Source organism: Triturus cristatus, chromosome 9 (assembly GCF_964204655.1).
Source record: "Triturus cristatus chromosome 9, aTriCri1.1, whole genome shotgun sequence".
NCBI classification, from domain to species: domain Eukaryota; kingdom Metazoa; phylum Chordata; class Amphibia; order Caudata; family Salamandridae; genus Triturus; species Triturus cristatus.
In genome coordinates, this window is record NC_140592.1 from 456,533,372 (window position 1) to 456,546,205 (window position 12,834).

General features: G+C 46.3%; 1 long non-coding RNA gene across 3 annotated transcripts in view; it reads right to left on the reverse strand.

Moving 5' to 3' along the window:
- LOC146798134 (uncharacterized) overlaps window positions 1–12,834 on the reverse strand; it is a 234,646-nt gene that overhangs the window by 98,543 nt on the left and 123,269 nt on the right. The window contains exons 8-9 of one of the 3 annotated variants that reach the window (XR_014968620.1): window positions 2,466–2,578; window positions 251–341 (exon numbers count right to left, since the gene is read on the reverse strand). This is a non-coding gene — a long non-coding RNA (uncharacterized LOC146798134). Of the gene's footprint in view, window positions 1–250; window positions 342–796; window positions 871–2,465; window positions 2,579–12,834 lie in introns of all 3 variants that reach the window. The other 2 variants (XR_014968619.1, XR_014968618.1) reach the window with 2 other exon arrangements.

The window sequence follows — 12,834 nt, forward strand, 5'->3', positions numbered from 1 at the left end:
AAGAGGGCCAGAGTTTTCCCTCGTTTAATGGAGAGGCTAGGTCCCATATTAAGGATATATGATGGAGTGGTGGTTGGTAACTACTGTTACATTCAGAGAAAGCTTTCTGTTTTTTCTCTCTACATTGAACATGCAGAACGAAAAATAACATTATTCGATTCAGTAGGCAGGTTTACTTTCAGATCATGTCAAGCAATGTGCATTTGAACACAAATTCTACCATACAGTACAATACAAACATCTAAAGTACCTTTCTGTACGAAGGTCCTTAATCCTTTCTCTTCCATCTGCACTGCTGTTCGGTTGGAAACTGTGCTTTTCAAGCAGGTCAGAAACTGCTCCTGAAAAAAGACAAGTACAAACTTTAGACTTCATCCCTTACTATGCGATCAACAGCTTTGCTGAAGTAAATACTAAATTCACGCAATCAGCATTTACGCAGCGCACAATTTGCCCCCAGGGTGTAAGGCATATTGTAATCAGGGCTCATGCTTCATCAACAATCAGCACACTATGAAATCTGGGGCTAAACCTCGGAGATTAGTTATCTGGAGGGTAAGTATAATACCTAAGCGCTCCAGGTATCGTGTGACACTTTAGGCCAAACCCAAGGTTGTACACAGCAGCCCTTTAAAATGGAGGACCTTCTATGGATGTCAAACATATTATCAATCTACTCGGGGCTATGGGCTGCAATATCTCTGGAGACAAATGAACAATTACTGGGCTGAATATTCAACGTGACAGTGAGAAACAAGCACTGGCAAAGCCAATAGGTCTGGCATTGTCCACCAACCTTTTGGCAAATCTTGTCTTGCTACGGTTTTTGCAAAGATTTATTGTTTGGGAAGCTGCCTTGGATTCATCAATCTAACCAAAAAAAAAAAAACACCATGACTAAAGGCAAAAATATTTTTTGTCTAAAAAAGAAAACAATACACATTACCATGGTACTCCCTGGCACTGAAGAAAACTACTTTCTTTGTGGCTGTATTCCCCTTGGGAAAAGGCAGCATACTGTAACTCCTAGTGAAATGGCTGAAGCGGTCTGGCACATTGCCCCCTGATGTATGATTGAGTGGGTTGGAGAAAAATGTGAATGATACAACCACAGATAAATGGATGAATTGTGGCGAAAACCCCTATAAGTACGTCATACACATAATTTTTGTAAAAACAAAAGTTCTTGGGTAACACGGACCTAAAAATGGCAATTGTTCTGCTGAGTGAGTGAGGGAGTTATGTAATGAGGGAGAGAGAGAGAAACAAAGAGGCATGGTGAAAAAGGAGAAATAAAAAAAGAGGACGTAAATAAAAAGAAAGAAGGAAAGAATAAAGAAAGGAAGGAAGGCAAGAAAGAAGGAAGGAATGAAAGGCAAGAAAGAAGGAAGGGAAGAAGACAAAGAGGGAGGAAAGAAGAAAAGAAAGAAGGAAAGATAAAGGAAAAACGGAACGGAGAAAAAATAAAGGAAAGAAAGAAAAAAAGAAAAGAAGGAAAGGAGAGAAGTAAAGAAAGAAGTAAAGAAAAGAAGGGAAGGAAATGAAGGAAGGAGAAAGAGAAAGACTGAAAGGGAAAGAAGGAGAGAAAGAAAACGGAAAGGCAGGAAAGAATGCAAGAAAGAAAAGCAAAAAGGAAAAAAAATTTAAAATGAAAGAAAGAAGAAAAGCAGGAAAAAAGCAAGTAGGAAGGAAAGGAAAAAGGAGGCAAATAAGACAGGAAAGAAATGAAGGAAAGGGAAGGGAAGAAAAAGGAAAGAAAAAAGAGGATGTAGGAAAAAAAAAGCAAGCAAGAAATAAGGAAAGAATGAATGAATGAAAGAGGAAAGAAAGAAAAGAAAGGAAAGAAGGCAAGAAAGAAAGAAAAAAAGAAGGGAAAAGGAATGAAAAAGGATAGAACGGAAGATAAGAAAGAATGACACGAAGGAATAAAAGAAGAAAGAAAGCAAGAAGAGGAAAGCAGAAAAAATAACAAGCATTTGCAATGCAATCGGTCTCGCCTTTGGGACCTTGTACGTATTTAGCTATGCAGCACATTAGCCTGGATGCTGAAACACCTACTGTTCTTTAACATGGAGGGAAAGTAAGCACCAAACTGCGTGACAATAAACTGAATTGACTGATTGAGTGCGGGCTTATAACATGCATTTTTGATGCCCGTTTTCAGGTTCATAGTGTATCCGCAATCCAAATGTAGGCGTCTGTCCTCAAAAGGTATATCTAACATCATAAAACACTGAAACAAACCTTGCTCTTTTTACATTCTGGACAGGAGAAGGCTTTGGACACTCATATTTTACATTTTTAAAGAGGTGATATATGATGGTGAAACGGTCCTAGCTCCAACTACTTCAATCCACTCACTTCCACCTTGAGCATGAGTAAGTTATTAAACACATGTGGCATATGTTATGGTTACCAAACAACTTAATGGCTACAAGGACACTATTTTCCAGTCTTACGGTTACCTTTCACAAAACGTTTCCAGCAGAGTTGATACGGTTGGGTTCGTTGAGATGAACGAAAACTACAACTCCCAGAATGCACAAGGTTATTAAAGGAACGCCCAACGTGGGTGTACCTGGCGAGACAGAGTCATCAGGTCACCTAAATAATATACATGTACAAGCAGACACAAGACCATATCCAAGTTCTATCCCATTTCGTTAGATGCACAATTTTTAGGCGTGGAAACTGCGTATTTTTAAAGTGCATGTGAGAAAAAAACAATTCACATTTCAAAAGCAGGCCTTTTTGACATAGTGTCTAATCCCTTGGATTATTTCGATTTTCACCAAATTCAGAATTTTCTTTCAAGTCTTCAGACCTCGCGACAATCAGCTAACACCAAGCAAACACGTCATACTATATAAAACGTCTTTTCAACAGCACAACTCCAAAAGAGCGCTAAGTAAAGCGCTTTAGCTTTGTCAGGGGTTTGAAGCACTATATAAATTCTGCTACAACATACACTACAATGGAGATTACAACATCAATTAAAGCCTGCACACAATACTACTCAACTGCCCCCGCCCCGCCCCCTCACTCCTTCCTCTACCCTCCTCCACTCACTTCCCCGGATAGTTGGCTTAAACATTTCCACTCAACTCCTTCAAGCGCCTCTCCGTGTATACTACAAACAGAGCACCCTCTCGGGCCGGCAGACACACCCTCCTTATCAGCCCCCACTGTGCCCAGCCCCGCCTTCTTGGCATAAGAGGGCACCTGGGTGTAACGCTGAACGGGTGAATGGTCTCCAGGGTTTGAGGGCAGAGCCAAAACAACAGTTTCACAAGCAGCTGATGTGTGCACTTGTGACACCCAGTGGGTGTTTACAAGGGAGTGTGACAAAGTGCTTAGTTTTTATAAATAAATAATATATGTAATACACAAGCACTGCCACTGGTCATGCCAATGGGCCTGGCTCATAAGGGAAGTACCTCTCCAGTCACTTGGACTTTAGGCGCTCAGTATTTTATCATGCATGCACTGTATCATTCATCCTTGCATTTGTGCATCCGCCTACCCACTCACTGACTTATCTTTGCATTAATCCAATCACATAGCCACAATAACAAGCGCCGTACCGCAAAGGCAGCCGCGTGTTTATTTTTGCATAAGTGAAAGCGCGATGCGAAAATAAACACGCGGCTGACTTTGCCAAAGCCGAATGAGAAGAAAAAAGTGCGTACCGACTAATGAAGGAGAGAGTGTCATGCCGCCAGTAAACAATCCAATCCCAGTGGGCGGGTCCAAAGGTTTACAGGGTGGCAACATGGAGGGACTAAGAAGCCTCCTTAACAATGAGACGCCTGCGTTTGGCCTAAGCTATGACGCGAGCCAATGCGAAGAGGGGGCGGGCTTCAAGTCCCCTTCCTCGACCGTACTGATTTCAAGAAGCTCTCGGATGCAGAGAGCAGTGCATGCGCGCTGCTGTCGCCAGCCGAGACCTAAAAATGGTGAAAAGGAAGGAAAGAAAGAAAGCAAGAAAGAAAGAAAGAAGGAAAGCAGAAAGAAAGAAAAATGGTGAAAAGGAAGGAAAGAAAGAAGAAGAGAAAGAAAGAAAGAAAGAAGGAAAAAACAAGTGCTGTCAATAAAACACAATGAAGTACTGTTTTCTTTCTGGCCAAAGTTTGTTGAAGAACCACTGGTGAAATTTAGTTCAGAATAAATGTGTTCTTAAGAATTGTCTGCTTATGAATTCACATCCATAATATTGAAGTTTTCAGTTTGTGTACTGCACGCATAGTAAAAAAGAGGCTATCTTATTACAGAACAGTATCAAATGGATTCAATCTGTTATGCCGTTACATGCCAGCAGTCAGATAAAGAAAGGAGACTTCAATAGGAATTTACAAACAGCATTGGCAGGTGACAGGAACATTTCATGCAACAAACGATCATGATACTTCAATTAATCATAACGACACATCATACCTTAATGTCGGAATCTTTTATCGCCAATCCAGTAGGGCCTCACTGGACAGCTGTGAAGATTCACTTTAATGTATGCACCCTCGTCAACACCCTGCAAGCGGCTGATCTCACAAGGTGGTAATTAAAGTGCAACGTAGCCATGTATAAGAGATGGAGTATTTTAGAATGCCTGTCTCCAAAGTCAAGGCTCTGAACAAGGATCTCAAAAAGTATATATGTTTACAGTCAAAATCTTTGGCGGGGAACCGGTCCTCGATTTCACCAGTCTGGTAAGCATGGGATGGTTTCCTCTGGGGGAGACTCGCCTGACAAGTCCCCTGAGAAGCTCCATATGCTTTGTACCCAACCAGTTACAGGGGGACACTACATCAGTATTTCCACTCCCAAAATTACCAATACCATGAGTACCCTAAATTAGGATGCAGGACACTGCAGGATTACAAACTGTACCCTGAGACTACCCTGAAGAATTGGAAATGACTGTGGTGCTGGGAAAAACAGTGTTTGATGACCTCTGATAATTCCCCATTTCCCACCCTCATACACCTAGATTTCACCCGCTTTGACCCCCTGAAATGTCTGGGTGTGGGGGCGCTGCAGAGATGCTGTATTCCTCGTCCCTTGCATTTTCCAAAACAGTGTTTCTGGATGAAACAGGAATCACACTGAACTCATAAGAAGGACAAAGTTTTCCCTCGTTTAATGGAGAGGCTAGGTCCCATATTAAGGATATATGATGTGAGTGGTGATTGGTAACTACTGTTACATTCTGAGAAAACTTTCTTATTTTTCTCTACATTGAACATGCAGAACGAAAAGAACAAGTTACTTACCTTCGGTAACGCTTTTTCTGGTGGATACAGTATCTGCCTGTGGATTCCTCACCTTGTGAATATCCCCTGCGCCAGCATTCTACGGAACTTTTTTCCCCAGCTCTCTACGTCGACGTGGACGTCATAATACCTTGGCTCCGCTCGCGACTTCGTATGACGTCACCGGAGCCATGTCGGCGGATGACGTCAGTTCCACCCATTTTTTCCGTGCCTCCGAGGCGAACAGGTGGACCAACGACAGATTCAAAGCATACACAGTATACAACATTCGATAAAATATACATAGTACATGTACAAAAGGAAAGCTAAAGAACATAAGCATTTCCTACCAATGTACCAGATACAAAGAATCTACAAAGTATAACAACATCTCAAGCAAGACAGCTTTTAAGGTATACAAAGGTGGACAACGGGGAGGCGGGTGGGCCAGTGAGGAATCCACAGGCAGATACTGTATCCAACAGAAAAAGCGTTACCGAAGGTAAGTAACTTGTTCTTCTGATGGATACATCTGCCAGTGGATTCCTCACCTTGTGAATAGATTCCCACAGCAGTCCCACTCCCGGAGGAGGGTGTCCACCTTCTTATACCAAAAAGTCTTGCAAGACAGAGCGCGCAAAGTGGCCCTACCTCCTCATCTCAGAGTCTAAGCAATAATGCTTTGCGAAAGTATGGAGGGAGGCCCAAGTCGCAGCTTTACAAATGTCTGCCACAGAAACACCCTTGGCCAAAGCAGAAGTAGAAGACTTAGCTCTAGTAGAATGAGCTCTAATCCCCTCAGGAGAAACCTTACCAGCAAGGGCGTAGCAGATCTTGATGGCTAGGATGATCCACCTGGACAGAGTACGCTTGTGCACAGCTTTTCCTTTAGAATGTCCAACATAGCCCACGAAGAGCTGATCGTCCAAACAAAAGTCTTTTGTTCTGTCCAAGTAAAAGCTCACTACGCTCTTTTTGGGTCCAGTCGATGAAGTCTTTCCTCCTCCTTGGAAGGATGAGGAGGCGGATAAAACACAGGGAGAGTAACAGACTGCCCCATATGAAAGGGAGTAACTACCTTAGGAAGGAAAGCAGCCCTGGTCCTAAGAACCATCCTTTCAGCATGTAAGGTTAAAAACGGGGGTTTAGAACTAAGAGCTTGAAGCTCACTCACCCTCCTTGCCGAGGTTATGACTACAAGAAAGACCGTCTTAAAAGACAATAGCCTTAAAGGACAACTATGAAGGGGCTCGAAAGGAGACCCTATCAAGAAAGTTAAGACAAGATTAAAGTCCCAATGTGGCATTACAATAGGAGTAGGTGGAAACCTATTAGTAAGACCTTTGATAAATCTTAATACAATAGGAGATAGATAATGACGGCTGATCTGGAAGACACAGAAAAGCAGATAAGGCCGATAGATAGCCCTTGACCGTGGCCACAGCACTGCCCTGCTGAGCCAAGGAAAGAGCAAACTGAAGCACATTAGAACGATGGGCTTTTAAAGGATCAACGGATCTCTCTCCACACCATTTAACAAACTTAGACCACCGATATGAGTAAATGGACTTAGTGGAGTGTCGCCTGGCCGATAAAATAACATCCACCACATCAGGCGGGAGAGAGAAGGAACTCAGGTTGCCCCGTTCAATCTCCCGGCATAAAGGTGCAGGCTCTGGAGGTGGGGGTGAAGAACTTGCACCCCCGAGTGCGAGAGGAGATCTGCCCTGAGAGGGAGACGGAGCGGAGGGTGCAATGAGAGGTGAAGTAGATCTGTGTACCACACCCTTCTTGGCCAATCCGGAGCGACCAAAATAACTTGGGCCCGGTCTTGGCGAATCTTCCTCAGAACCCGAGGAATCAAGGGTATGGAAGGAAACGCGTAAAGGAGTTGTGAGCTCCAATTCAACTGAAACGCATCCCCCAACGCCCCCTGCAACGGAAACTGGAGACTGCAGAATGACGGGCAATGCGCGTTCTCGCGGGTGGCGAATAGGTCTATCCGAGGAGTTCCCCACGTCCGAAAAACGTGACGAACCACCTCCGGATGAAGCCTCCACTCGTCGGTCGAGAACTGCCGACTGAGACTGTCCGCACGTATATTCAGCACCCGGTCAAATGATTCGCCATCAAGCAAATCTGATGATCCTGAGCCCAGGACCAGAGCCTTAACGCCTCCCTGCAGAGACGATACGACCCTACTCCTCCCTGCTTGTTGACATACCACATCGCGGTAGTGTTGTCCGTCAGGACTTGAACCGACTGACCGCGAAGGGAAGGGAGAAAGGCCTTGAGCGCCAAACGTATAGCCCGCAATTCCAGAAGGTTGATGTGAAGCAACCTTTCCTCTGGAGACCAAAGACCCTTGATCTCCAGATCTCCCAGAGGAGCACCCCACCCCAGGGTGGAGACATCACTGTGGCCACCGATGGAGGAAGATGAAAGGGCTTTCCTTGAGACAGATTGCCCTCCACGCTCCACCAAGACAGATCCCCTGCAGCTTCTCTGGAGATCCTCACAGACTCCCTGATATCTCCGTTGTGCTGATACCACTGCCTGCGTAGGCACCACTGGAGTGCCCTCATGTGCCAGCGTGCATGGTTGACCACAAGAATGCAGGAGGCGGGATTCACAGAGACCAAGACCTTGTCATAAGGGAAAACTACGGCAGAGCAATGCTCAAACTGGAGGAACAAGTCGCAAGATGGGCACAACTGCCTCTATCATTAGCAGATAGGATAGCGCTGCAGAAAATGATTGTATTACCTAGATTCCTATACCTCTTCACTAACATCCCGATCTGGCTGACGAACGCCTTCTTTGTAAAACTGCGATCTGTAATGCAGGAACTGACTTGGGCAGGCAAGCGGGCTAGGGTCAGCTGGACGGTGCTCACGAGGCCATACCATATGGGTGGTTTCGTAGCACCGGACTTGCAGTTATATTACCACTGCGCGCAAGCGCAACATGCTCACTGCTGGACTCAAAAGCATGGATACATTGCACACATGGCCGTGGAAACGGACAGTATACAACCAGCTCCACTGATGACTTTCATATCAAACCCGAGGCCCACATACATATACATAGGAATGCGATACAACCCGTGATTTGCACATCAAAGGCGTGGTATACACTGGCAAGTAGGGCAAACAAGCTGCTGGTGTATGGTGTATGCCCCAGCGCTCCCGCTTACTAGCCATCCCAAATTATAAGTCACACAAGAGAAATATGCACTATGAAAGATATTTTTCCAAATGGTAGATTTATACAAAGAAACGACCCGTCACTAAGCATACACAACACACCACTGAAAGTCTTTGCCCTTATGCGATTGCAAGCAGTGATCAGAGAGCTCTACAACACTTACCCGGCGGAGCCACCAACGTTAAAGACACTACAGGTTTTACTAGCAGCACCAACTAGGCAGAAATACAACACGGCGCAATCAGAGCACTGCGAAGTAGACACCAGATCTCTAGCAAAGTGGGAGACACTGCTTGGAGACAAGATGGAGGAGCGGGACTGGGAATATAGTTGCACACAACTACAACTACTGACATCAAACTGCAACCTAAGGATAATACACTTTAAATTTCTTCACCAATTTTATTACACACCGACTCAACTTTATAGATATGGCCTAAGACAACATGATAGGTGCCACAGGTGCAATGCGCTGAAAGCTGACTTCCTGCACCTGGCGTGGGCATGTCCTATGATACATACTTATTGGCAAGAAGTTACGGGGGTGATAACCAAAATGCTGATGGAGCAGGTTCCAAACACGCCCCTGATATGCTTATTGGGGATATATAAATTGAAACTTTTGAGGAGGCAAAAGTTTCTGGCGGTAGCACTCTTACTCGCAAAACGACGGGTGGCTATTAGATGGGGTAGTAAAAGGCCGCCCAGGTTAAAGGACTGGCTCACGGACATGTCATATTATAGGGAAATCATGGAGACGTATTCGGAAGAACTACCTCTTTTGTCAAGACCTCGAGATTTTTGGGAGCCACTGAAACAATATCTTCTAAACATGCAGGTAAACACTGTAGATATAGAAATAGATGACACGATATAGACACAAATGACATTTGGATGTGGCTTCTTCTTCTCTCTGTTTGTCCGGGGGGACGGCTGTCCATAACCCAGGTGTCAAACATTTTATTATCCTATTTTAAAATGGTACGCTGATGAAACTGGAGTTGAGACTGTGGATGTCATGCAATGTAGAAATGGTAGTTCCGTGGGCAGCTGGGAATTGTATATCTTTGTCAAATGTATTATTAACGCACACTGACAGTTTTTTTGTTTCTGATTTGCACTGCTGGAAAAATAATACAAATTAGTAACATGGTATGTATGATGTGTAGCTGTCTTTCGGACCGAATAAAGAAAATTAAAAACAAAAAAGAAAAGAATGCAGGAGGCGAACAGACCGAGCAGTCGAAGGACCTTCAGAACTGGAACAACCGCTCCACTGTGGAATAAAGGAATCATCTCCTGAATGTCGAGAATTCTTTGAGGAGTAGGATATGCTCAACACACAGTAGTGTCCAGTACCGCCCCTATGAACAGGTTGCGTTGAGATTTGGGCACATTGATTGAAAAACCCAAGTCGAATAACAGCTGAGATGTTACCTGCAGATGATGTAGCACCATCTCTGGGGACTCTGCTTTCAGGTAGGGAAATACTGGAATCCCCGACCTCCTGAGATGAGCAGCCACCACTGCTATCACCTTCGTGAAGACTCGAGGTGCGGTAGTAAGACCAAACAGGAGGACCGCAAACTGGTAGTGTTGCGACCCAACCGTAAAACGGAGATACCTCCTGTGCGACTTCAGGATTGGGACGTGGAAATACGCATCCTGCAAGTCGATCACACCATCCAGTCTCCTTGCTGCAACGCTTGAAGAACCTGTGCAAGGGTCAGCATCTTGAATTTCTCCTGTTTCAGGTAAAAATTCAAGACTCTGAGGTCCAGGATCGGACGCAATCTGCCATCCTTCTTGGGAATCAGGAAATACCGGGAGTAGCATCCCTGACGGCTTTCCTGCTCCGGAACCACCTCTATCGCACCTTTTTGTAGTAAAGCAAGGACCTCCTTCTGCAAAAGAAGCAGATGGTCTTCCGAGCAGAAACCCTGGCAAGGAGGGTAAGGGGGAGGAAACTCCCGAAAGGGAAGGCCGTACCCATTCTCCACGAGGTTTAAAACCCAAAGGTCGGTCGTGACAGATTTCCAACCTCGCAAAAAGTGGGACACTCGACCCCCCACCGGTCTCACATGATGTAGGATGGGGGATCTAGGGCTGCTTCCCCGAAGCCTCATTGGGAGCAGAGGAGGCTGAAGATGAAGATGGGTTGCGGCCAGAACCTCTCCTACCCCTTTTTTTCCCTCTATACGACCTATAGAGGGGATTCTGCTGCTGCTGTTGTTCCTGCTGCTGAGGTTGCCGGAAGGAACGAAATGAGGACCTCCCAAATCCTCTAAATTTCCTGAGTCCAAATCCCTTAACAGGAGTCTGTAAACCCAAAGACTTCGCAGTAACCCTGCTATCTTTAAACCTTTGCAAGGCGGAATCAGCCTTCTCGTCAAACAGCTTCTCCCCATCAAAAGGCAAGTCGACCAGGGTGGCCTGATCATCCGCCAAAAAGCCGGAAGAACGAAGCCATGCTTGCCTCCTAGTGGCTATCGAAGACCCCCTTATTCTAGCCACAGAATCAGCCGTGTCTAGGCCCGACTGAATAACCTGCCTTGCAGCAGCCTGAGTGTCCGTGACAACCTCCATAAAAGAGGCTTTCTCTTCTTCTGGCAGCTTAGGAGCTAATAATTTCATAGAGTCCATCAGCGCATGAACATAATGTCCCAATGAACAAGTGGCATTGGTTGATTTAAGCGCCATGCTTCCTGAAGAAAAGACCTTTTTGGCTGTCTGATCAGTCTTTTTAGACTCCCTATCCGCAGGTGTTTGAGGGAAGGCGCCTGAAGAATGCTTCGAGCATGAAGCTTGCACCACAAGGCTTTCTGGAGAAGGGTGGGAAGAAAGCTTGGATCACCCGGAGCCACCCTATACCTCCTTGCCACTTGCCTGGAGACTGCAGGCAAAGAAAGTGGCTTGCGCCAAACGTCCATCACAGGCTCTAAAATAGCCTCATTAAAGGGCAACAAGGGCTCAACAATCAAAGATGGTGAATGCAGGACTTCAGTTAGGAGGTTCGGCTTATACTCTGCAGAGGGCAACTGTAAGTCCAGCAACTCTGCAGCCTTCTTGATGACTGAATGATAAGGGGCCACTTCTTGTGGTTGTGAAGACCTAGTAGAAGAATGCTCCCAATCCGGAGTAGTATCAAGACCACTAGCATCCTGAATGCCTTCAAACTCATCAGAGGATCCATCAACCTCACCTTCTTCCACTTCCTCCCTATAACGCTCCTCTTCCAAAACCCTCTGGGCCTCTCTTCTAGAACGGACCCAAGGAACCGGCATCGGTGGCGCCGTACGCGGAGTTGGAGGAACCGAACGTGGAGTCGGCGGCGCCGGGCGTGGAGCCGAAGGAGTCGGCAACGGCATCGAGGAAGGCTCCGAAGAAAGCTGATCCAGACGAAGCCGGGATGGATGACCAGACGGCGCCGGAAACTGCCACAAAGGAGCCATCGGCAAAAAGGGCATAAAGGGAGCCTGAGCATAATGCTGCGGCACTCTTAAAGTGTATGCTATAGGACCCACGGGACCAGATGGTGCGCCGGATGGGAAGGCAGCCCTTTGAAAAATCCCATACATCGCATTGAGGAAATGCATTGAATCTGCACCCGGAATCGGGAACTGCGGATATGGGATTGGCCCTGGATCCAGTCGAGGAGTACCAGGAACCGGAGCCGAAGTGTCCTCAACTGGCGCCGCAGGCTCAGCTGGTTCTGGAGAAGGCTCTTCCTCCTGATCCGGTTCGGCGTCAGAAGCTGGAGACTCCACTGGCACCGGTGACTGAGCCGGTGACTGCGCCGGGGACTGCACCGGGGACCGCGCCCGGAGTCTGCTTCGGCGAAGGTGACCTCTCTGGAGACATTCGAGAAGGAGATGGCGATGGAGATATAACATCCTTGCTTCGACACCGAGGCGACGGCGACCTCGAAGCCTTACTCCTCGAAGACCGGCGCCGAGAGCTATGTTTCCTCTTCTTATGATGTTTCTTCGACTTCGAAGAGTGCGAAGTCGATGACTCCGGCCTCGATTTCTCCTTCTTCCTACCTCTTCTTTCCTTCTTCGCCTTGGCCATGAAGAGTTTCGCCTCCCTCTCCTTCAGGGCCTTGGGGTTCATTTTTCTGCAGCTGGAGCAGTCATCCACATCATGGTCCGACGAAAGGCACCATAAACAATCCTCATGGGGGTCAGTCATGGACATGTGGCCCCCACATTCCCTACAAGGTTTAAAACCCGACTTCCTTGTCGAAGACATCACTTCTCCAAAAACAGTAACCCACTACAAGACTACAAAATAGCAGGAGAGTGCTGGAAAACCGTTACGCATCGACGGCGCGGAAAAAAGGGAACTGACGTCATCACGCCGACGTGGCTCTCTTATGGCT